Genomic DNA, 25,510 nt, shown 5'->3' on the forward strand with positions numbered 1-25,510 from the left:
TTTGAGACCAAAAAAGCCAGGCCTCAAATAAGCAAAAATTTTGAAGTAGATTAATATCCTAGTTTGTGATTTAACTCTGAGATCTGACCTAAATAAATTTTAAAAGGGCAAGATATTTGTTTCAGGGAAGCAAATAACCTTACAAGGCCTATCTTCTTTAGTATTTCCCAAAAAGAAGTGTGCTTTACGTTTCTTGAGAATGTCAGCTTTGCTCCAAGTCGGGATTCCAGAAAGTACAACTATTCTCCTACGCCCAACAAAAAAATGTGTTCTACCCCCTGGGAAGTCAAGATCTGGTGCACAAGTGTTGAGTGTGTTAGATACTGGCCAAGACCAGCATCTGGGGAGGTTTCAAGTGATTAGGCTAATGCCAGTACATAGTAAGCACCCTCTTATTTCTAAGAATTCAAGCACCCCACTTTCCTTTCAGATAGAACTTCTCTCACTACACGGTATTTCAACAGGAAATTACATCGGTATCAGCCTTCTGTTCTAAACAAACAGATTTTCAGGGGTTGGGGATACAGTTCAAGACTACACCCTTTTCAAAACAGAGAACATAAGTTTACTGCAATTACTCCTTTTAATAAGCAATCTATGCTTCATAAAGAATACTGAAAACATCCAGATAAAGAAAAAATTTGCTTTTAGGAAAAAAAACCAATGGATTAGTTACCAAGACCTGGGAGGAAGGAAAAATAAAAATAAAAACATAACCCTAGTAATGAACCCCAAGGCTGTAAATGAAGCCAGACCCACCTACCACGATGCAAAGCACAATGAGCAAGCGCTGTTTCGGCTGCCCCAGGAAACGACCCAACTGTCATTTTAAGATGCCTCGGGGATGACTCCCCTCGGCTACGATCCGCTACTATTCAGACCCCATCTGGATAACCCTTCCACGAAAGAGATCTTGCAAAGGCAACAGGAATTCAAAAACCAAAGATTCTTCTATTCTCCGTACATAAGAATATATGCCAAAAACACAGAAATGTTTGTAACCGTGAAAACTGATCTAAAGCAGTTAAATGTTGTCCCCATAGCTAAAATTCACTTCAAATTTGCAGCTTCAAATTTCTACAACTTATGTGTGCAGGATGGCTCGTTTCTAAGAAGCTGTCTTAAACACATCCCAGTTAGACACATTTGAAAGGGAGCACACCTAATGGACCCATGAAGGGCTTGTAGTCTCAAAGAAAGTGAATGTTTTAAGAGTCTAGGTCTTACATGTTTGAGAAAATAGGGACATGTGCTGTTACAGAGGGAAATACATGGCACGACATTTTAAAAAGAGAAGTCTACTTCAAAAAATGGGATGTTGAATCTCTCTAATACTGACATGCTTTGTGAGGGAAAAGCAGCAACAAAACAAAAAAGAAAAATTTTTGGCCACCTAATAATCTCTCAACTTAAACGCACAGAATCAAATTTAGAAGAGACCAATATCTACTTAAAGAAAAGACGAGAGGGGTAATTTATCAAGTGCTTGCACCCAGTATATAAGGACACAGGGTTTTTGTGGGTTTTTTTTTTTAAAGATTTACTTATTTATTTGAGAAAGACAGAGACGGGGGGGAGGAGAGGGAGAGGAAGAGGGAGAGAAGCAGACTCCACACTAAATGTGACATGGGGCTCAATCCCACCACCCGGAGATCATGGACCTGAGCCCTGAGCCAAAATCAAGAATCAGATGCTTAACCGAATGAGCCACCCAGGCACCCCTCCTTCTCAAAAAAAAATTTTTTTAATGAAAGATCTTAAAAAAAAAAAAAAAAGACTTTATTTATTTGACAGAGAGTGAGTGAGCGCACAAGCAGGGGGAGTGGCAGGCAGAGGGAGAAGGAGAAGCAGGCTCCCCCTCGCAGAGCAGGGAGCCCGACTCGGAGCTCGATTCCAGGACCCCGGGATCATGACCGGAGCTGAAGGCAGTCGCCCAACCAACTGAGCCACCCAGGTGCCCCTAAGGACACAGGGTTTTTGAAGTTTTTTTTTAAAGGAAGACAATCCTTGGGGCACCTGGGTGGCACAGTTGGTTGAGTGTTGGTTTCAGCCTGGATCGTGATCTCTGGGTGGTGGGGTCAAGCCCCATGTTGGGCTCTGTGCTAAGCACAGAGTCTGCTTGGGACCCTCTCCTCCTGCCTCTCCCCCCCCCCCACCATGCTGTCTCTCTCTCATAAATAAATCTTTAAAAAAATAAAAATAAGGGCACCTGGGGGGCTCAGTCCTGTTGGGCCTCCGACTCTTGATATCGGGCCGTGATGTCAGTGCTGTGGGGTGGAGCCCAGTGTCAGGCTCTGCGCTCCGCACAGTGTCTGCTTCTCCCTTCCCTCTCCTCTCTCTCTCTCATATAAATGGGCAAACAGAAACTGTGAAAATGAAAATTAAAAAAAACATAAAGGAGGGCAATGCTTGAGGAAATTATCTGTCCTAAACATCAGAGACTAGATTTCTGGACCTTTGTGTAAACCAACACTACTTCTTCCAACTCCAGCTAAAACAGGTACAAAGAGCAAAGCAATATATTCAAAAACAAATGATAACTTCTCAACAGTGATGCACCTGCATTTAGGCCTCTGGGTCATAAATACTTTATACTAATTCCAAAAACCATGTCTGATCATTTCAAATTGTTACTTGCCCTGATGCTGAAGATGTATTTTCAAAGAAAAAAATGTTAGATTTGCAGGAAAACAGGAAAATTGATAACCAATTACATAGCAAACAGGGCCAATGATTAACCACATACCCATTCATACAGTAAAATACTGCTCTACTGTTTCGTTTTCTGTTTTTAAATTTCCTGCCAGCGGATATTTTAAAACAATGATTTCTTACCACTATAAAATCTTCAGTAAAATATAGACAGCCTACCATTAATGTCTGTATTTTTTTAACCTACAAGATTTAATCTACAAAAAGTTGTAGGAAAGTCAACACAATCTACCAATATGACACAAAGCGGTACCTCATGGTGTTTGTAGAATCGGGCCAGGCCTCAGTTCATATCTGCCAAAAGTTGCACAAACAATTCGAGCAACCCTGCCTATGAGGTCATGATGATGACATCACAAAGAAGAATTCTGATGTGGGTCTGCCTCTAGGACACAACCTCACTACTTTAAAGAAAAACCAGGTGCCCGGGTGACTCAGTCGGTTAAGCATCCAACTCTTGATCTGAGCTCAGGTCTTGACCTCAGGGTCATGAGTTCAAGCCTCGCCCTGGGCTCCACACCGGGCGTGGAGCTTACTTAAAAACAAACAAATAAACAACAATAACAACAAAACCCAAAAGGTTCTATATCCCTGAATCTGGAGCTGATGACTCAAGAAATGCAGCTTCTCCCAAGGGTTCTCCCATCTAAGACGAGCAGCATCTTTCTCCACTGCTGACCAGAATAAGCAAAGCAGAGAAAAGCATGACCACCTAAGTCCTCACCTCATCACCAGAAACATATTCTTATGTATTTCAAGCTGGCAAGTTTGAATTCTGGCTCAGTTTCAAACACCTTTTCTTAGTGTTCTCTCCTGAAAAATTAAACAGTATTTAAGAATTCTGAAAACGGAGTAGGAAGCAAATCATAAACCTAAAATGTTACCTCTGCTTTGACAATCTGAGTCAGCCCCAATATTTACTCTACTTACTAAGAGGGGTGAGGATTAAGATGTGTAACCTAGAAGTTAATTTTGAAAATGCCAAAAGCATAAAGCCTCACCGCAGCTCTGTGATAGAGTATTTTTGCTAAGAAAGGGCCAAATTGCCAGACTACTGGTAACCGTTGCAGCTTACCCCTCTTAGGAGTTTTGGAGTTCACAAGCCAGCACAGAATAAGAATTAGTGAAAATCTATTGTTATTTCTTTTTTTTTTTTTTTTAAGATTTTATTTATTTATTTATTTATTTATTTATTTATTTATTTATTTATTTATCTCTACCTACAGAGGTAGAGACAGCCAGCGAGAGAGGGAACACAAGCAGGGGAGTGGGAGAGGAAGAAGCAGGCTCCGAGGGGAGGAGCCCGATGTGGGACTCGATCCCGGAACGCTGGGATCACGCCCTGAGCCGAAGGCAGACACGCTTAACCGCTGTGCCACCCAGGCGCCCCTATTGTTATTTCTAAGTTAAAAATGTTTTAATTGGAAGGAAATGTAACAAAGGATTAATAATGATCTTAGGTGATGGGATTAGTGGTAGTTTTTAGATCTTCTGTGTGTTTTCTTGAGTTTGTTAAATTTTATTCAACGAACAGATAACATTTCTTGAGCAGGAAAAAAATTAATGATTTTTAAGACACAGTAAACGGCTTCAATCACAAAAAAAACACTCTACTGTGCAGCTTTCCACACAGAAACATGAACGCAGCACACACAGGCAGCATGAAAAGTGGATATGCACACGGAGTATGCCGATTTCTTGGTCTTCCCGGAGTCCCAGGCCACATTTCCCAGCTCCCCTTGAGGCTCAGTGTGGTCACGTGACTGAGTTGTAGCCAATGGGGTGCGAGGAGCCTGCGGGCGGTGGGCGGCCCCCAGGCCTGGCCCCAAGATCTTCCCTGTGTGGTCCCCCATGCGGTCCCTTCGGCTGGCTGGCTGGAGACCCGCTGGGCAACCGCAAGAGCATGGCTTGAGGATGGTGGTGTCACAACACGGAAGAAGCCTGGTTCCGTGAATCACTCCTCCCTGGTCCCCTATCAGTAAAAATCTGTCCTGGACTTTCCCATAACTGAAAATAAACTTCTACCTGCTTAAGTCATCAAAATCAGTGGGGTCTGTTAGAGCAGCCCTTCTTACCTAATATGGTGACAAAGACTAAAAACTTCACTTGGAGGGACGCCTGGCGGGCTCAGTCAGTACATAGCATGCAACTCTTGATTTCTGTGTTGTGAGTTCAAGCCCCACAATGGGGGTAGAGATTACTTAAAAAAAAAAAAATTCTTTTTTTTTTTTTTTAAAGGAAAACTGCTTAGAACTTTATAGTCTCGTCTATTAATTCAACAAAGAAATTTTTAAGATAAGCACTTGAAATGGAAATACTTCCTACCACAAACCATAATTATATGAATAATAAATAAAAGTACTATATTTTCTTAAAAGTACTATAGTTTCCTAGGTGGTACAGTCAGTTGAGTGTCCAACTCTTGGTTTCCGCTCAGGTCGTGATCTCAAGGTGGTGATCCAAGCCCACCATGGGCCTCCCTGCTCAGCACGGAATTAGCTTGGGTTTCCCTCTCTCCCTCTCCCTCCTACAAAAACATGCTCGCTCGCTCTCATAAATCAATCAATCAATCAATCGACTGATCAATCTTTAAAAAGAAAAAGCAAAAAGAATTATACTGGCAAGGGCAAAACAGGTGTAAAAAACATAAAGTCTAATTACAGCACACTAAAACTTACGTGAGCTAAGACTGATGAGTCGACAACTGCTCAGGTGATGGCACTAATCGCTCCACTTCTGTGCACATTTGAAATTCTCCATAATGTAAAGTTTTTATTATAGGAAGTATTTTAGTAAAATCTAAACCTCTCCATCTCCCTCATAACCTAAAAAAAGCTTAAGCAATTTTACAGAAACAAGAGATTCTTCAAAACAAGCAGTTCCCAAAAAGAAGCATGGTATAAATTATGTTCAAACAAAAGGAATAATGTCTTCATAACTCCTCTCTGATTTTTTTTTAAGGTTTTGTTCACTCATTTTTGTTTTGCTGTTTTTATTTACTGTCATTTAAAAAGTTATGGCTTAAAAAAAAAGTATGAAAAGGCAGCTAGACTAGGAAATGAACACCTGGATTCCGTCCTGGCTGGATGACCTTGAAATAGCATTTAACTCCTTCCCTGACCTTGGTATCCTCAGTTATAACTAGGGGTTACTAAATCGGATCCATTTCCAACTCCATCCGTTTGTGGTTTGACTGTTTTGGATTTCAAATCCAAACTCCCTAAGCGAAAGGGCAAGGATCCAAAGTGAAAGAAAAGCCACTGTGGCTCTAACTTTGCCAAAGTAAGAATACTCTGCCATGTGTGAAGGGAGAAAAGTCGTCTGATAAGATCAGCTCCTAGCAAGCTCCCCATCTCCTGGCACCCTCCAGCAGAGCACTGTATCTTCCCAGGCAAATCACATCCCCACACTTCACCTGGTCCCCTCATGGTCCACTTTGCCCCATAAGCAAAACAAAAACCTTCCATTATTTACTAATTCTGGAAATTCTGTTGGGAGGCAAAGGAGAGTTGAAGAATCTGAGATTCTACAATGAAGTGCATCTGCCAGGAGAGGGCTTTTGGCACTGAGCCTCTGGAAGCCGGCTCCATGCTACGGTAGAGGGGCATCTGGAGACCCAGGTCTCAACTCTGCCCTGCGGGGGACGGTGAGAAAATGTGGCACGAGACAGGTTACACGACTTACCTACAGACAGCCGCACTCTGAGACTTCGGAGCTCCCTTCTAATTCTAAAATGATCAAAGTTCACAAACTTAATAACAGAAGGGAAGGTAAAGAAGTTCCGAGGGTAATGTTAAGTCTAGTTTGAGAGAGAGGTTTCTGAAGCTCATTTTCAAGTCAAGCTTGAGAGAAAAATTCAAAGGCTGTGTTCTAATATCATATTCCGGAGTTTGGGAGGTTCGTTCACAGCTTCATCCTGTCCCCTGGAGTCACGGTTATGTAAGTGTCTGCTGCATGCTATGTCACTTGCTGTCCCCCACCCCCAACACAGGAGATGCAGTGTAACCTGAGCCGGTCTGCTTCAGCCACTGAAAACACTTGCACAAGACTCTGGTAGCTTTCCAAACTGATTCACGTTTCCACTAAAGAAGGCAAGTTATTCGATTTTTCCCCCTTTTGGTTTCATTCACATTCATATCTATGCACAGAAAAGACTCGAAAAGACAAAACTGAAAAGCATTTACATATTTTCTTCAATTTTTGAGTAAAACAAGGAAGGTCGAGTATTCCAACTTCACCTGAGACCACCAAAACCCAACCAATAAGCTGATGGGCCTGCCCGGGGCCAATTTAACACATCTCCTTTCCTGGCTGAGCGGAGCTTACACTCTTGGGATGGAAATGCAGAGTCACACCTCACCTCCCGAGGATGGACTGTTTATACAGCAAAGCCCTTACTGCTCTACACTGCACGTTCCCCTGAGGAAGGGCTTCCAAGACATTCTCTAAAAGAATGCTGGCAGACCCATCCTTCCTGACAACCGTCCCTGCCCTAGCTCTTCCTTCTCTGCACTCCACTAGCCACGGCACGGTCTTCTATTACTGAACGATGAATCACACTCTGTCTTGTTTGCATAGCACGCGATGACTAAGTCCCTCATGGTCAGGGGTGAGATTAGTCTTTGCATCCAAAGGACCTAAAAAAATATCTGGTACACAGTAAGAGTTCAAAAAAGTTCTGAACTGACTCAACATTGAAACAAGAACCCATAAAATGATGCAATACTGCAATTTTCAAACTAAAGCACCAAGTTACTCTATCTTACTATTTCTAAGACTTTGACAAAGATGACAGCAATACAGAGTTTCCCAACCCCAGGGGCTTCTGTTTAAAAGTAGGCCAACGACGCTATGGGCAAATTGTTCAATTACTACCTCTAGTGAGTGGTATGTAAGAGCTATAAATCTCAAGTTAGATCATTATCTTTGTTGACACCAGCATACTTTCTAGAACAGCACTGTCTGATAAAAATATAATGTGAGACAAATCCATAATTTTGAATTTTCTAGTAACCATGTTTAGAAAACTAAAAACAGCAGAAATAATATTTTATTTAACCAAATATATCCAAAATATTACTTCAAAATGTAATCAATATCAAAACTATTAATAGGCTGGGGCGCTTGGGGGCTCAGTCAGTTGGGCATCTGCCTTTGGCTGGGGTCATGATCCCAGGGTCCTGGGATTGAGTCCCGCATTGGCTCCCTGCTCAGCAGAGTCTGCTTCTCCCTTTCCCTCTGCTCTTCCCCCCTGCTTGTGCTCTCTCTCAAATAAATAAATAAAATCTTTTTAAAAATTATTAAGAGGCTGTATCACGTTCTTTTTTTCCTACTGGGTCTTTGATATCCATTGTGTATTTTTTTTTTTAAGATTTTATTTATTTATTTGACAGAGAGAGACAGCCAGCGAGAGAGGGAACACAAGCAGGGGTAGTGGGAGAGGAAGAAGCAGGCTTCCAGCGGAGGAGCCTGATGTGGGGCTCGATCCCAGAGCACTGGGATCACGCCCTGGGCCGAAGGCAGACGCTTAACGACTGCGCCACCCAGGCGCCCCTGAAATCCATTGTGTATTTTATATTCATAGCACATCTCAATTACGACTTACCACATTTCAAGTGCTCAACAACCATAAGTAGCTACTGTACTGGACAGTACAGGTCTAGAATATATGTTTAAGGCAGAATATAAATGAAGTGGCCTTCCTTTTGGCATCAGTAATAAAGTTGCCAGTTGCCAGTTGCCCCAAATCCTCTTGGGTATACAACATTGGTCTTTCCAACTTCATTAAAACACGTATGTGAGGAAAAGGAAAAATGTAAAATCCCGAATATAAAACTGTGAATAATCGTTAAGATAAAAAAGTGGGGAAAGCATTTATAGTAAGAGGATCTTTAAAATATCTACTTTATTGGGGCATCTGGTTGGCTCAGTCGGTTAAGCATCTGCCTTCAGCTGAGGTCATGATCTCAGGGTCCTGGGATCGTGCCCTCCACCCCCCCAATCAGGCTCCTTGCTCAGTGAGGAGCCTGCTTCTCCCTCACCCACGGCCTACCACTCCCCCTGCTTGTGCTCTCCCTCTCTGTGTCAAATAAATAAATAAAATCTTTAAAGAAAAAAAATGTAAATATCTATTTGAGGGGCACCTGGGTAGCTCAGTCAGTTGGGCATCCAACTCTTGATTTCAGCTCAGGTCATGATCTCAAGGTCTTGAGATGGAGCCTGCTTAAGATTCTCTCTCCCCGGGGCGCCTGGGTGGCACAGCGGTTAAGCATCTGCCTTGGGCTCAGGGCGTGATCCCGGCGTTATGGGATCGAGCCCCACATCAGGCTCTTCCGCTATGAGCCTGCTTCTTCCTCTCCCACTCCCCCTGCTTGTGTTCCCTCTCTCGCTGGCTGTCTCTATCTCTGTCAAATAAAAAAATAAATTAATTAAAAAAAAAAAAAAGATTCTCTCTCCCCAAGGTACCTGGGTGGCTCAGTTGTTAAGCATCTGCCTTTGGTCAGGGCGTGATCCCAGGGTCCTGGGATTGAGCCCCATATCGGGCTCCCTGCTCCACTGAGAACCTGCTTCTTCCTCTCCCACTCCCCCTGCTTGTGTTCCCTCTCTCACTGGCTGTCTCTCTCTGTCAAATAAATAAATAAAATCTTAAAAGAAAAAAAAGATCGTCTCTCCCCCTCTCCCTCTGCCCATCTCCCAACTTGACTGCATTTGTGCATGCGCACGCTCTCTGTAAAAAAATTAAAATACAAAAATATCTATTTGACAGGGGATAGATAATGTATAAAGATGACCTGCTTGTAGCACAAGGCACTGGCCAGTAAAACTGATAGCTCAACACTAAGAGTTTGAAAACACACCTACACAAAACTCAAAGCAAAGTACAGAGATTGAGTGACAGATGAAAATTTAATAAGTGTGTCTCAAGATACACGACAGGAAACGGAGAGCTAGTGACTGGCTGATTTAAGTCCAATGTAGCAGGAGCAGCATTTCAAGTACAAAGAGGGGAGTGAGAGCATTATTCCACTGAAGCAGCATCATGCTTACCTTTTGCTGCCTTTCTGACTGTAAGAAACCAAGGCAGAGTCGAGGAATGGAGTGATAAGAACAGGTGGAAAGACAGGCTCGGGGACTGAAGGGAAAAACGGCAGTCCGTTATTCGCTTCTTACTAATCTGACATTTTTGTCCCCTAAACTTTGGTAAATTGTCTTGGACTTCGAAACAGTCTAGTGGCTATAACTTAAAATCTAAGACACAGGGAAGAAAAGGCATTGTCCCACATTTTAACTTTTGAGAAACTTGTTAGTCTTCTGAATGAAGACACAGAACACTTGTTGGGGGATGGAGAGCATCTCCTCCATAGTGGAGTATCTGGCAAGCACAGGAGGGTCAGTCGGTATGAACTGACGAGTGACAAGAAGCCGCCTAAGGCCATTGTTTGTTCTGGCCTCCCAGAAGCTAGCCCCTGGAGCAGAGGGAAAACGTGTGAGAGGTCACTAAACACAGTTCAAGGCACAGCCACACACCCACTGCTTCCAATCAGTGCCACAAGCGAGGTAAACTGGAGGGAAGAGCCAGCAGGGGTCTGCAGCCTTCTGGTTTCAGCAACAACTAAGTGACTGGCGTAAAGTATATCAGGATAAAATCTTTAACCTGAGCAGTAGGTCTACGAAGGCTGGTGCCTGTGACGACAGGGAAATTCCAAACTGCCCCTCTGTTTTGTTATCTCACCATCTCCAGCAGAGGAATAATGAGAAGATGAGCCAGGGGAAAAGGCTATGCAGCCCTGTCAGAAGTAAATATACCCGAGAAGAGAACAATTTTCCAAAGTGGAAAGAGGAGAAAGAGAATCCATCTTCCTGAGGGCTGACTCTGTCTTTCCAAGGCATATGCCTAAAAGGGTGGAGCAATGTCTCAAATTTGTTCAGGAGGCCAGAGCATCTGAAAATAGTGGTGTTCTTAACAGAATCAGAATATCATGAAATATTCAGGTACAGTATAAAAAATGTTTAATATAGGGGCGCCTGGGTGGCTCAGTCGGTTAAGCATCTGCCTACGGCTCAGGTCATGATCCTGGGGTCCTGGGATCAAGGTCCGCCCCGGAGCTCCCTGCTTAGCAGGGTGTCTGCTTCTCTCCCTCTGCCCCACCCCTTCTCCCTCCCCTTGCTTTTGCACTCTCTCCCTCTCAAATAAATAAACTCTTTTTTAAAATGTTTAATATATAGTAGCAGAAGCCTAAGACTTAGAACAAACAGAATACACAAAACATGATATGACTTTTTAAACAAGCCAGAGTCAAACCACTTTAAAGTTAACACAAAAATTAAAAACAAAGTGAACATCTCCAGCAAGGATAGAGTACAAAAGATAAAAGATAAGTAAACAGTGTAGTCACTGTTTGTTTAAAAGAATCAATGTGAGGGGCACCTGGGTGGCTCTGTCACTTAAGTGTCTACCTTCAGCTCAGGTCATTCCTGGAATCTAGCCCCTCATAGGGCCCTGCTCAGCGGGGAGTCTGCTTCTCCCTCTGCCTCTCTCCCTGCTCATGCTTGTTCTCTCTAATAAATAAATAAATAATCTTTAAAAAAATCAATGTGAAAAGCACATTTAGACACTAAGGACACAAGCCAGGAAGGGTCAGAAGATTAACTGACTCCTTAATTCAAATGGTGCCACATCGGAATTGTTGTACTTCCAATTTCTAACTGGTAGAGGCCTTACAAAGCAATTTATAAAAATCAGTCTACGAACCTTAAGTGCTGGTTTGAGAATATCATACAGTAAGATACTGAAGGTAAATAGAAATTTTTACCACATCTCTCTATCAAAGTCAGAAATAGAATTTTAAGTGATTAAAGACTCAGTACAGGATGTTTGCTGAATGAAGTCAGAACAGGGTATCAATAGACAGACATAACCATTTCAAAAATTATTCTGTGCTTAAAGATTATATGTTTTTAAGACTCAGTGTATGACATAGCTCAGAATACAAATTGTACACAGAATTTCAAAGTCTATAGCAGTTTTAAAAAGGAGAAGGAGGGGGCCGAAATCCAACCAAGCCAAAGAGATCTGGAGCATTAGGCAATTTTTCTAGAAGATGAAACTCTGTGTCATGATGCAACCGCCTGCAATTACGAATGTCTTTGTACAGCTAAGTTTCAGTGGAGATTTATTTTATGTTCCTGCTACTTAGACAAACAGAAAATATGCAACCTCCCAAAGTTCCTCCATCTGCAAAAGAATTTTTTAAAAAGGGAACACAGAAAGCTGAATAATCTGAGCTATTTTGCTCTTTTACACAAATTTCTACAAAACTCCTGTGACTCTGTAACTCTAATACCACAAGCTTAAAGAAAGTACTAAAAGGGACAGAAATTACTAGGCCTGGTTAGTGTCTCCCAGAAGAACTTACTTAATAGGTCGACAGCAGTCAATTACACTAATGTGTCAAAAGGAGAAAATGTGCTTAATATAGCATCATAAAATTTTAGAATCAGAAGAGACCTTAGCAATCTAGTTCAACTTCCTCATTTTACCACTGAGGAAATGGACTCTAAAAAGTGAAATCACTTGTTAAGGTCCCAGTTACTTAACAGTCTAGGACATAAAACCTCAATCTCCAGATTAAAGACTCCTGACCCTAACGTGTCCTGATGAATAAAAGTCTCTGATCTGGGGCACCTGGGAAGCGCAGTCGTTAAAGCGTCTGCCTTCGGCTCAGGGCGTGATCCCGGCGTGCCGGGATCGAGTCCCACATCGGGCTCCTCCGCTGTGAGCCTGCTTCTTCCTTTCCCACTCCCCCTGCTGTGTTCCCTCTCTCGCTGGCTGTCTCTCTGTCACATAAATAAATAAAATCTTTTAAAAAAAAAAGTCTCTGATCTGTTACATACAGCAGTGAGAGGAGTCAATCCCCAGGCAAGTTAAAATTGGTGTCCCTTTCCAATCTTCACTAAAGAATAAAAGTAAGCATACTGTCTCTTCCCCTTCAACAATCAGACACTGCCCATACTAAAAGCAAACACATACCAGCTGCTTGTTCCGAACAAGAAAAAGGCACAAAGGTAACTAACCAAACAATTATTTGGTTTTTCTCCCTCTTAATAAAATCTCTCTTGTTTTTACTCTGCAAATAAGCAAACTTAATCTTTGCTATATAGATTTTCAGATCCAGTGGGGGGGGGGTCACATTTCTATTTTCACAGTACTGAAGGATACCCAGATATTTCAAGAGAAGACACCACTCTACTTATTTTCCTTACGAGTCCCTAAGATGCTTTTCTGTACAACCACCCTCCCTAGATACTGTAAACAGAGACGAGGAACTAGTTTCATTTGGATCTTAATACCCAGCTTCATTGTTGGTTATTTTTTTCGTTGCTTAGGTAATCTTCCATACAGACACACAGCAGGTCCTATCAGACCTTAGAAAGAAAAACCCCACCTTGGGGGTGCCTGGCTGGCTCAGTTAGTAGGGCATGTGACTGTTGATCTCTAGGTTGTGGGTTCAAGTCCCATGTTGGGTGCAGACATTACTCAAAATTATAATCTTTGAGAGAGAGAGAGAGAGAGGAAGGGGGGAGGAAGGGAGGGAGGAAGAAAGGAAGGAAGGAAGACAGACCTCACCTTTACTTAAACTCTGGGAAATAAAACTGACAAACATACAAAGGGGCCTGAAATTTGGCAAGGCACGAGTTCCAACATGAGAAGCAGGAGATGCTTTTCCATGCTGAATATTTAACTCCTCATAAATTACAAGTTCTTCAGTGACAACTGTTCATTAAAAATGTGCCCTTTAATAATGGCAAGACGCTCCTACTCAAACTAACTTTCAAAAACATGGCCAGGAAGAAAGGTTTTAATTTCCCATACTGGTAGAAGTGGGTTTTTCCCCATTCTGACTTAAATGAAAAAAGAAAACTGAGCTGACACCTAACTTCCTTACCAACAGGCAGCCAGGAAGACACCAGGGACTAAATGCAAGGGAAAGAAGAATTCTAACATTTACTGAGTTTTACACACATTAATTCATTTAATCTGCATGACAATTACATGAAGTAGCTATAATCCCCAATTTACAGATGAGAACACTGAGCTCCAAAAGGTTAAGCAGTTGGTAGGAGGTCTTCCATAAAGTAACATAGCCGGGATCTGCTGCCAGGCAAAGGACTGACTTCCATTACTAGCCCTGCATTCCTCAAGGGCAGAAGTGTGCCTGTTCCACTTAACTTCGTATCTCCAACATCTGGGCTAAGGCCTCCCTACAAAAGGTACTCAATAAATGCCTGACAGATACTAAAAATAAAAAATAACTGGTAAAAACGACAACAACAAAACTCAACTTAAAACTGGTCAAAGGACATGAATACACATTCTTTCAAAGATACAAAAATGGCCAACAGGCACATGAAAAGATGTTCAACATCAAAAATCTTTAGAGAAATGCAAATCAGAATTATAGGGAGATACCACCTCACACCCATTACGATGACTACTACCAAACAATTGAAAAATTACAAGTGTTGGTGAGGATGTGGAGAAATTGGAGCCCTTTGCACTGCTGGTGGGAATATAAGATAGCGCAGACGTTGCGGAAAGAGAATGGTGGTACCTCAAAGAACTCAAAAGAATTACCATATGATCCAACAATTCCACTTCTGGGTATATATCCAAAAGAACTGAAATCAGGGTCTCAAAGTGATATTTGTACACCCATGTTCATAGCAATACTCATAACAGCTGAAACACAGAAGCAATCCAAGTACCCACTGACCAGATGAGTGGATAGGAAAATATGGTCTATACATATAATGGAATAGGATTCAGCCTTAGAAAGGACAGAAATTCTGACACATGCTACAACATGGAGGAACCCTGAGGACATTATGCTAAGTGAAATAAGTCACTCACAAAAAGACAAATACTGTGTGATTCCACTTACATGAGGTAATCAAAGTCATAGAGACAGAAGGTAGAATGGTGGTTGCCAGGGGCTGGAGAGGGGGAATGGAGAATTGGTATTTAATGGATAGTTTCACTTCTGCAAGATGAAGAGAGTCCTGGAGAAGGACAGTGGTAGTGGCTGCACAACAGGAAGGTACTTACCGTCACTGAACTGTGAATTTAAAAATGGTCACAATGGTAAATTGTATGTTATATGTATTTTACCACAATAAAAACAACTGGAAAAAAAGATAGTCGGTAGTCTTTCATATACTTTTATGCTAAACACTAACATACTAATGTTCTGCATGTTGTTTTTACACTTAATATTTGAAGGTCGAAATAAAAGATAATTGGTATATTCTCCAAAGAAGCTATACAAATGCCCAATAAGCACATGAAAAGGTGTTTAACATCACTAGTCATGAGGCAAATGCAAATCAAAATTATAAGATACCTCGCTTCACTCTCACTAGGATGACTGCAATTAAAAAACAAAAACAAAAAACAAAAACAAAAAAAAACCATGAGTTGGCAAGGATGTGGAAAAAATGGAACCTCACTCGTTGCTGATGGCACAATCACTTTAGAAAACAGCTGTGTGGTTCCTCAAAAGGTAGAGCTCCCATATGAACCAGCAATTCCACTCCCAGGTATACACCCAAGATAAATGAAAACATAAGTCCACTCATACCCACAAATGTTCAAAATAGCGTTATTCCTAAAAGGCAAAAAGCAGAACCCAAGTGTCTGCCAGCTCATGAACAACAAAAAGATGGTACATTCAAGAAATAGAAATATGATTTAGTCCTAAAAAGAATAAAGTATTGATTCATGCTGCAACATGAACTTTGAAAACATTTAATAGCAGTCTTACAGTATGATTCCATTTACGTGACAGGTCTAGAATAGGCAAGTCTATAGAAACAGAGTAGGGCTGGGAATACAGGGTTTCTTCTTGGTATGAAGAGAAGATACTAAAACTGAAAGGTGGTGATAGTGGCACAACTTTGCACAAAAAGATAGTTTACCCAGCAGTTTTTCCTGTTTACCACCTACTAGCCAGTATTTTTGACCAAACAACACAAAAAAGACTTGTGGAAAACTCAGTGATTATAAAATACCAGAGACCAGTAGGATGAATTCCTCATCAGGGCAGGGAAGCCTCTCCCTGATGTAAACCCAAACTTCTTAGTTTTACTTCCTGTTAGTTGCCCTCAAAATACAGAGCAGCAGACTATCCGCTACTATCTCAACATGCTACTTTTATGCCTCATTATCTTTGCTCAATCTGGTCTAGAATGTCTTACCTAAACTGTCCCTGCCTCGAAACCCCAGATTTCCATCAATACCAAACACAAGTGCAAATTCCTACTGGGGAATCCAGGGAATCCTCCTCCAGGGAGGAGATACCCAACGGACACACATACCCAACCCTAATGAAGTGATGACCTTCCAGGGTCCCACCTTAGGTCCCACCGTACTTACTGTAACTGTCCCACTCGTGAGACACAGAGCTCCTTGTTTGTACCTAGGAAAGTCTTCTGAACACAACAGATGTTTGGTAAACTAGCATTTCTGGAGATTTCTAGGACACTTTCTATTGGTCACATTCACCTGAAAAGCTTTTCTATAAACCTAACCATGCACTAAACAAACACAGGCAACCAGTGATACAGGACCAGCCTTTCCTATGTCTCCATGCTCCCTGGCTGATTTGGCATGTGAAAGCCCAGGCTCCCTCCGCACTACTGCTACCACCTAACAAGGTTATCCAGAGCTCTCCGGTTCAACAAAGCCGAATCGCTCCCATTAATACAGCAACCACATAGGGTGGACAGGATAGGTGTCACCCCCACTTTACAGAGCAACAAGCAGAGAGAGGTTAAACAACTTGCCCAAGCTGAGGCTGAAGCAAATCCAGGACCTCAAACTTCTTAACTGTAGTTCTGATTCCTCATGCTAGTTTGCTGAGAGTACTTCCAGTGAAAATTTTACACTTTCAATTACTTAAAAATAGTAATATAAATTCAGTTGGAAGGACATACTCTAAAACACTGGGATGATTTTCTCTGGGCAGTAGGATTATGGGTAACTTGCTTTTTTCTGTGTTTTTGTACATGTGTTTATTTTATACGTTATGCATTGAACCCGCATACTATAAGACAACTAATATATATATATTATTTTAATTTTTTAAATTTAAATTTTATTTTTTTGATGTAAAGTTCGATGATTCATTAGTTGCATATAACACCCAGTGCACCATGCAATATGTGCCCTCCTTACTGCCCATCACCAGTCTATCCCAGTCCCCCACCCCCCTCCCCTCTGAAGCCCTCAGTTTGTTTCTCAGAGTCCATAGTCTCTCATGCTTCATTCCCCCTTCTGATTACCCCCCTTTCTTCATCCCTTCCCCTACCGATCATCCTAGTTCTTATGTTCCATAGATGAGAGAAACCATATGATAATTGTCTTCCTCTGCTTGACTTATTTCACTTAGCATTATCTCCTCCGGTGCCGTCCATGTTGCAGCAAATGTTGAGAAATCTTTTTTTTTTTTTGATAGCTGAGTAATATTCCATTGTATATATGGACCACAACTTCTTAATCCAGTCATCTGTTGAAGGGCATCTCAGCTCCTTCCATGATTTAGCTACTGTGGACAATGCTGCTATGAACATTGGGGTGCATGTGGCCCTTCTCTTCACTATGTCTGTATCTTTGGGGTAAATACCCAGTAGTGCAAACTAATATATATTATTAAAACACAGGGCCGTTGTAAAACTGATATATAAGGAAAAAACACATGAGAACCTCCAAAAAATAAGCACTTCACTGGAAAACATTTTCTAAAATCTAAATTTGACTCTGAAACTAGATCCTCAATGTAACAACGTAAGTAAGCCAAATACGCCTTACAACAGAAATCAGCAATATGGTTTCAAGCATACAGTTTTTTCTAGTCACCCATGTGTGAAAGAAACTTAGTGATAATAGTTTTCTTTCACTTAGGCCATAAAAAAAATTGCCATGTCTAGAAATTAGCTTATTTATTCTACAGTCCGGAAAAGAAAAGTCTAATAGGATCCTTCCTGCCTTAAAGTATTAGAACATAATGTCTCCAATAAGAAATCACTCTTAGAAGTAAATCAGTTAAAGAGACAAGGCAGGAGGTCAAAAGATTTGGTTACAAGATTTTTAGGAAAATATCCCTAATATCTCTTATCTTTCCTGAGGAGAGAGGGGAGGAAATATGCCAAATATTTCAACACACTACACAACTAAGATTTGTAGAGTCTGGGGGGGGAAATCTCATTAAAGTTGCCATCCCTTTGTACATCAAACCCAAATTTCGGATGATTTGTACACCCTGAACATCTGGATCTTCAGGCCTTTAACTTCAGCGAAGATACAGTAAATCAAGGACTCGGCAGTTTTAAGTGTGAAAAATGGGCAGAGTTCAAACTGGGATCTAATCCAAGCTATACTTAGACCTAGGTAAGCAAAGGAGAATACAAATATCAAACTACTTAATATTCGAGTTGCAGGTATATTAGACCTTATGCTTATATACAACATTAGGGCAGGAAAATGTCTGTACTCTCGTTAGGATCCCTGAGAAGAGAGGTAGAAGGGAATACATTTCCCCAGGAAAAGAGATACCAGAGAGTGTTCCCAATAGGGATTCTGTAATACTACTATTTCCTCTTTTAAAAGATTTTACAAAAATAATTTTAAGCGTCTGCCTTCGGCTCAGGGCGTGATCCCAGGGTCCTGGGATGGAGCACCACATCGGGCTCCCTGCTCCGCTGGGAGCCTGCTTCTTCCTCTCCCACTCTCCCTGCTTGTGTTCCCTCTCTCGCTGGCTGTCTCTCTCTCTGTCAAATAAATAAATAACATCTTTAAAAAATAATAATAATAATTTTAAGATTTTGTTGCTGAACCACTTGAGATAGACAATTAAAAACCAGACCCACCCATTGAGTTAGTGCTAGTGGAATCTGTCCTTCTGGAAGTGCCAGATGGAGATTAAAAAAAAAAAAAAAAAAAAAACAACTCTTTACTAATGGTGGCCAAGATTCCTTGGTACTTGGTGCCAGGACCAGGATATTAACCCAGACGTCCGAGCCAAATCCAAGGCTGGTTAATTACTATCCGCCAACATTTAAAAAAAAAAAAAAAAAAAAAAAGCCTTCTCCGTTCCCGTGATTGAAATCTGAAGAGAGGTCGCTCCTACTTGAAATTCTTGTGTAGTACCATCAGTCAATATGTTTTCCCTTAAAAGAGCATTGTAACTGAAATGCTGATTTAAAGCATATGGATTCCCTGAGCTCCATCTACATGGGAAACATATACTACATATATTAAAAATATATAAGATGCCGTAATAGTTTAAAGCCTCCCTAAGCAGTTATCTAAAAAATTCATATCCAGGGCAATCCTGACAATGCTTTCCAATTAAGACTGAAGAGACTTACATGAAGGTTTATATTAAACAGAGATTTTTGAACCATGAAACTTTTAAGATTCTTTTTTTAAAAAAGACTTTTTTTTTTTTTTTTAAAGGAAGGCTTTGCTGCCAGGAGCACAATTCCCGGAAAAAGCTATATATGCAAATGTCAGTTACAAGGCCTCCCAGGGTTGAGCAAAGATCCTGCATACAAATAGCAAAGTAAACACTCAATAGCAAGTCTGAACGTCAAGTACGCGTCTGGCCTTCCCACCAGCCACTAAGGTGCCACTGCCAACATACTCTTCGCACTGCTTAAAATATCATAACGTAGGGTTCAATTTCTAGTTCTGTACTCGCTAGCCGTGTGGCCTTGTAGGCAAGTTCGTAAAACTGAGCCTCATATGTTCCCTCATATTTAACTTTTTCTTCAACAAAATCAATAATGTTATTATTCTGTATTTTTCACTATTTTAAAATATCTTAATAAATACATATTTTAAGGACTACAATCTATATGGCCTTTATTGGTCCCCTCCCAAACTCCCACCTCAGGACCTTTGTACCTGCTGTTGCTTCTTCCTACTATGCCCTTTCCTCAGGGATCTACATTCCTTCACTTCCTCTAGATCTTTACTCAAGTCACATTCTCATCAAGGTCTCCTATTGCCACCCTATCTAAAATTTCTATTACCCTAACTCTTGTCCCCAAAACTGCATTTTCCCCCTTCCCTGACTTATTTTTTTTATACCATGTATCACTGTCCAACATACAATAAATTTTATTGATATGGTTATTGTATGCCTCCCCTACTTGAAGGGGGCTTCCAAGAGAACAAAGATTTCCGTTTTATTCATTGCTATACCATCAGCACCCAGAACAGCACCTGGCACACAGCCATGCTCAATAAATATCTGTTGAATGAATACCAAATGAGACTTAATACAGCCCACAGATAGGTACCCCACAGCCCCACCTGCTGCCTTTGGGGGGAATATCACAACACTTCAAAAATACTGTAAAGAACTATCAGCTTGTCAGGACTGATCAACAACACTGTTCACTCTTTACATCTGAAAAAAACACTGGACCTCACACCTCATTTGTACAAGAAAGAGAATTAAGAAGCTGATAATTGGGATAAAGTGGAAAGTTATACGGGGTAAAAAGCTTCACTTTAGTTAACACTGAACAAAACTTCCTTTTAATGTTAATATTAAGCCATCTCAGGGATCCTGGGTGGCTCAGCCGGTTAAGTGTCTGCCTTCAGCTCAGGTCGTGATTCCAGAGTCCTGGGACTGAGCCCTCCATTGGGCTCCCTGCTCGGCACAAAGCCTGCTTCTCCCTCTCCCTCTGCTGCTCCCCCTGCTTGTGCTCACACACACACTCTCTCTGTCAAGTAAACAAAATCTTTGAAAAAAAATATTAAGCCATCTCCATGTAACTTTACTACCTCACCCTCTGCTTTTTTCTTTAGCTTTGACTTCTATAAAACCAATCTTAAAACTTAGGGACCTCCTATCTGCAATTAACTAAATATTTACCAAACACAGTACTCCGCAGAATCCTACAGAGGGTGCTATAAAGTGAAATAAAAGGGGCACCTAGCTGGCTCCATTGGTGAGCATGCAACACTTGAGCTCGGGGTTGTGGGTTCAAGCCCCACACTCGATGTAGAGATTACTTTTAAAAATCTTAAAGTGAAAGGTCCTTACCATATACATTCCCAGAATGAAATATATATGTGTGTGTGTGTGTGTGTGTGTATCTGTGTGTGTTGTGTGTGGCCATATATGGCCAGAAATATATCTGCAAATAACAATCAAGAACACCAGGCATGCTGAACTGAAAAATTCAAAGATGTCTCCCTTTGTATGGAGTACAAGAGGACCAGTTCATCTCTTATGAACCATCCATTGGGCTTAGAATCCCAACAGAGACAGTGCTTAAAAGCAAAGGTCAAACATTACTGAGTTAAGTTCACATGTATTTATGTATGAGTCACATGGGATGCAACAGACTCAATGTTAGACACTGGGTTAAAAAAATAATAATAATATAAGTAAGAAGGGCACCAAATTCGAAACTCCTAAAGAACAGAAACCAGATTGGCTGAGGTCGTGCTTAAGCACAAGCAGGAGCTTAAGCAATTCTTGAAAAGGTAGGGAAAGGCATGATCTTTATCTTCAGACAATATCCACAAGGGATCCCACCCAGTTTCAGGTTTCTTACTCCTTTGAACGAGGGGGCCTAAGATGTACTTTTACACTTTCTGTAAACATCAGAAACCCAGCACCAGCCTTGTTCTACCAATTGTCCACCTCCTTTGGTTTAATAAGGCCCAGCCTTGCTTCTTGCCAGGAATTTACTATACTGATCTAGTAACTAAGCACCTGGAGTCAATACCTGAGCTCAAATGCTGACACCACCACTTATTAGTTGTATGACCCTGGGCAAGGTACTTGACCTTTCGATGCCTCCTCTGTAAAATGGGGATAATGATAGCACCTTCATTAGGTGAGGATGATTAATGAGATAAAACATAAAAGACTTGCCCAAAGCCTGACCAAAGGAAGCCCTCAATAAAGGTTGTTATTATTTCCAGAGGAAAAAAATGCCCCAAGGCTGAGGAGCAACATAACTGAGGATCCTTACAAAAGGTTATCATTAAACCCAAAAGTCAAACACATTTGTTCTCCTGACTTGTGGATACCATAGGTTATAGTAATAATAATAAAACAGTAACACCAACCAGAATCATAACCACAACAGCAGCAACGCTAACACTGAGCTCTTACTGGCCAGGCACTGTCTTAACCTAAAACAGGAAGAAGGCAAGGTTGCTTTAAAAAAAAAAAAAAATCCAATTTTCTCTACCCTCCTTTTTTAAATACGGTAACTGGTGGCCAAGTTTTGCTAAAAACAGGTATGTAGAAGATTACAGACTTGACGTGTAATTTCTTCATACCAAAGAGGTGGGGCTGTGAAGGGAGGAGAGGGTGGTGCTCGGTTCCTGCCAGATGGAAAAGCCACATGAAGTGGAGAAACAGCCGAGTTCGGGGTTTATCCCCAAATCAAAATCAGATTTTTGAAGCACAGGACCTCCAAATTAGGGGAATCAGAAGGCTCTGCTTCTAAAATAACCTCTAAACAAGTGTCATCTGCCAATCCCCTGCCGAGGGAGAAGGCTCGGGTTACGGGGCAGCGGTGTTATTTCAGAAATCCTTGTCACCTCTTGTCATCCACCTTCTCCGAGAATCACAGTCCCACCTGGGGGGAGGGGGACAAAAGCCACAGCCAGGCAGGCCTGAGGCCAGCCGGGCCAGCCCGCCGGCCGGCGCACGCACCGAGGCCACGGCCAGGGTGCCCTCCATTCCGGCTCGCGGGCACCGGGTGGCAAGGCCCGAGGAACACTCCCGAGACCGGGCGGCATCGCCCGGGGGCAACAGGTCCCGCCGGGGCCCGGCCTCCGCGGGGTCCGGGCCGTCCCAGGCCCCCCAGGGCCGAGGGGAGGGGAGCGGGGCGCCCGGGAGGGAGCGGCGCCTGGGGCGGCGCAGGGGCAAGGAGTCCAAGCTCCATCTTGAGGCGGACGGAGGAAGGGAAGGCCGGGCTCGGCGCTCACAGGGCCGGCCACTTTTCCGGCTCCGCGGGGGAGCACCCCAGGGACCCCCGGCCTCCAGGGCCACCCGCTCGGGACTCCCCGGGTCCCCCTCGGGAGCGGCCCCGCTCGCGGCACTCGGGGCCCTCCCGGACGCCGGGCCCGGCCCCCCACCCCCGGCCCCGAGCCCGGCGGACGGGAGCGGGCCCGGGCGGGCGCAAGGGGAAGGGGAGGAGGGCACCAGGGAAGGGGAGATGGCCCGCGCCGCGCCCCGCTCACCGCCGCCTCGGTCGCCGCCAGTCGTCGCCACCTGCCCCACTGCAGCAGCAGCAGCAGCCGCGCGGCCGCCGCCTCCCGCCTCCCGGCTCGTCGGCTCGGGGCGGGGGAGAGCGTGACGCGCCGCCGCCGCCGCGGGGCCGGGCGGGCGCGCGCCGCCAGGAGAAGACGCCGCGGCGGCTCCTCCCCCGCGCTCGGCCGCCGCGCCCGCCCCCGGCCGCAGCCGCCCGGCGCCTGAGCCCCGCGCCCGGAGCTCCGCGCCCACCGCGGCCCCTGCCCGAGCGCCGTACCGCCGCCTCTTTGTCTGCACCCGCCACTGCCGGGGAGCCGAGCGCCAGCCGCCCGGCGCGCCCGCCGTCCCGCCCTCAGAACCTAATGAGGACCGGGATGGGAGGAAGGGGTGAGGGAAGCCCCCAGAGGCCTGGACCAAGGGGCTTCTCCTCATTTCGGTTAGTTGCGCGTTTTCTGAAAGTGTTCCCAGAATTGGCAGGTCACACCGGAGAGCTCTATTCAGTCCTGACCACAGCCTGCTAGCTTGGGGCTGACTGGTTTTCTTTTTCTTTCTCTCTTTTTTTCTTTTTGGCCAGACCCAGGGTGAGAAATCCTTGGACACAAGCCAGGAGCTGCCCACAGCAGGTTAAGTTTAGGAAGCGTCGTCTCTGCCCTCCTTTCCCTCCGAGGAAAGACCCCGGGTGCGGCATCCCTGGGAAAACCTGAAAGGAGCCGCCTACAGCAAGTGAAGCCTGAGAAGGACCATCTCTGTCTGCAGTCTCCTTTCCTCCAGGGAGAGACCGGGGGTTTAAAATCCCTTGAAACAAGCCCAGCACTTGCTCCATTCGTTTGAGAAAAGCCTCTTTTATTCGCCCCAGCCGCTTGGACGAAAGCCCTGGTTAAAGTCCCGTGCTCCCTCCTCCCCGCAGGGATCGCCCTTCAAAGCTTTTGAAAGGGAGCGGAGAGGAGGCAGCCACGGCCTGCTCGGGGCCGCTGCCGCAGAGGGCAGCCAGCATTTCACTCGCACCGACCATGGCAACCCCAGACGCTTTGCAGCTCCTGGGAGGAATTTGCAGCTGTCAGGGAGCCCAGGGTTTTGCAGCGACCCCGAGGTGGATAAGGGGCCCCCGGGCCTCCTCCTCCTGCGGGGTGGGAGAGAATAATCGGGAGAGCGACCCCTTTGCTGACCTTTATTCAAAGCACTGTGCTGCTGGACCAACAGGCTCGCACAGAGCATAGGGAGGGAACTACGTTGGAAATGGTCGAAGTTCTGAACAAAGTAAATTTATCTGCTGGCCCCTCCCCTCGATTCACGTTTTAAATCCAAAAATTATATTTCTTAATTCAACACTGCCCTCGTTTGCAAGCTGCGAGGTCAAAGTGGTTGGGGGCGCCCCTGAAATCCAGGATCCGTAGTCCTAATCTGAAAGACTCACCTCACCCCCTCATCTGAACACTTCAGCTCTAACAAGTCACCTATATAATCATAGAAGCCACAAGATGAGGTCACTGTTAATGGTGGGGTGCAACTGTAAACGCTTGTTTTTATCTTTTCTCCTCTACTCATTCTGCTGAGCCTGTCTTTGTTTTAAAATGCTGATATTTTGTTCATTATAGATTTTTTGCATTTTTATTTTTAAATATTGCGTTCAAACATGATTTCTCTAAACTACTGAGTTTTTAGTAGCCATTTAAATTCTGTGACCGAGGCCTGGTCCCAGCCTCCTGGCAGAACACTGACTGGGCTCAGTCCCACAGAATGGCCCATACTAGGACTAAAGAACATGCTCTGTTCTACCTCAAATTAAGCTCTCACATTCCATTTTTAGATTTAGCCACTGATCATTTTAAAATGCATGTCTTCTGTAAAAGTATTGGAACTGCTCAATTGACAAGATTTTGGAAGATGGAGGGAAGTAGCGGAAGTAGAAAGCCAGGTAGGGTCTCCCAAATCTTCATTTTACAAAGTGAGGAAATTGGTGAATACCTGCATTTTGTTTGTTTGTTTGTTTTCTGGAACAAAAAATAAAGGTTAAATCATATCATTGATGTAACCAATGGGCATAACTACAAATAGTGGTAGAACTGTGTTGAGGGAGAGAGGTAGTAGTGCTTTAATCATAACAGAATGTCAATAGATGATGTCTACAGATGATAAATAAGTAGCAATATAAGTGTATTCTTAGAGGTACAGAAGTTACTACCAGAAGAACAAAAAGCAAAAAAATAGTGGTCTCAGGGTGCCTGGCTGCTCAGAGCATGTGACTCTTGGTCTCAGGGATGTGGGTTTGGGCCCCATGTTGAGTGTAGAGATTACTTAAAAATAAAATCTATTAAAAAAAAATGTGGTCTCTGGGAAAGATGGGGTGGGGAAAGTGGGCACAACAATGTTGCTTTTCACTATAAACCCTGATATACTTTATTTTTTAAAACCATGTGTATGCATTACTTTGTTCCCCCCCAAAAGAGTATTTAAGATCCTCAAATAAAATGAGTAAAGAATATTCTCTGCAAATAAGACGAAATCAGAAAGGC

At 43.3% G+C, this 25,510-nt stretch overlaps 1 protein-coding gene and 1 long non-coding RNA gene across 4 annotated transcripts in view; one reads left to right on the plus strand and one right to left on the minus strand.

Moving 5' to 3' along the window:
* Nucleotides 1–23,117, minus strand: part of CLIP1 (CAP-Gly domain containing linker protein 1) — a 116,880-nt gene extending 93,763 nt beyond the window's left edge. For 2 of the 3 annotated variants that reach the window (XM_040619984.1, XM_040619983.1), the window contains exon 1: nt 22,988–23,117. The gene's annotated coding sequence lies outside the window, so the exon portion shown is untranslated. Of the gene's footprint in view, nt 1–21,862; nt 21,880–22,987 lie in introns of those variants that run through there. The other variant, XM_008688854.2, reaches the window with a different exon arrangement.
* A 101-nt stretch (nt 23,118–23,218) lies between these two features.
* LOC103661152 lies at nt 23,219–25,187 on the plus strand. Its single transcript, XR_567983.2, has 2 exons — nt 23,219–23,433; nt 23,572–25,187. It is a non-coding gene; the product is annotated as an uncharacterized LOC103661152 (long non-coding RNA).
* The last annotated feature ends 323 nt before the right edge of the window (nt 25,188–25,510 follow it).

Source organism: Ursus maritimus, unplaced genomic scaffold (genome assembly GCF_017311325.1).
Source record: "Ursus maritimus isolate PB19 unplaced genomic scaffold, ASM1731132v1 scaffold_33, whole genome shotgun sequence".
Classification (NCBI taxonomy): Eukaryota; Metazoa; Chordata; class Mammalia; order Carnivora; family Ursidae; genus Ursus; species Ursus maritimus.